The following is a 243-nucleotide window of genomic DNA, read 5'->3' as shown; positions in this document are numbered from 1 at the left end:
TATATATATATATATATATATATATATATAATAAAAGTGTTTATTGAGGATAAAAGCATTATATTTCGTTTGTAGTGTAAGGGATGGAAAGATAGTAAACTTAAGAAATTTACAAACATGAGAAAGTGCAATACAAACTAGCCAATATTTCTATTTTCTTGCGAATACACTTAAGCAGTCTCTTGGCTTATCAATTATAGTTGCATCTTCAGTTTTTCGATGGAGACGTTAAATTCTAAGTAT

The sequence above is a fragment of the Octopus bimaculoides genome, chromosome 28 (assembly GCF_001194135.2).
Source record: "Octopus bimaculoides isolate UCB-OBI-ISO-001 chromosome 28, ASM119413v2, whole genome shotgun sequence".
NCBI lineage: Eukaryota > Metazoa > Mollusca > Cephalopoda > Octopoda > Octopodidae > Octopus > Octopus bimaculoides.
Note: the sequence above shows the minus strand (reverse complement) of the source record.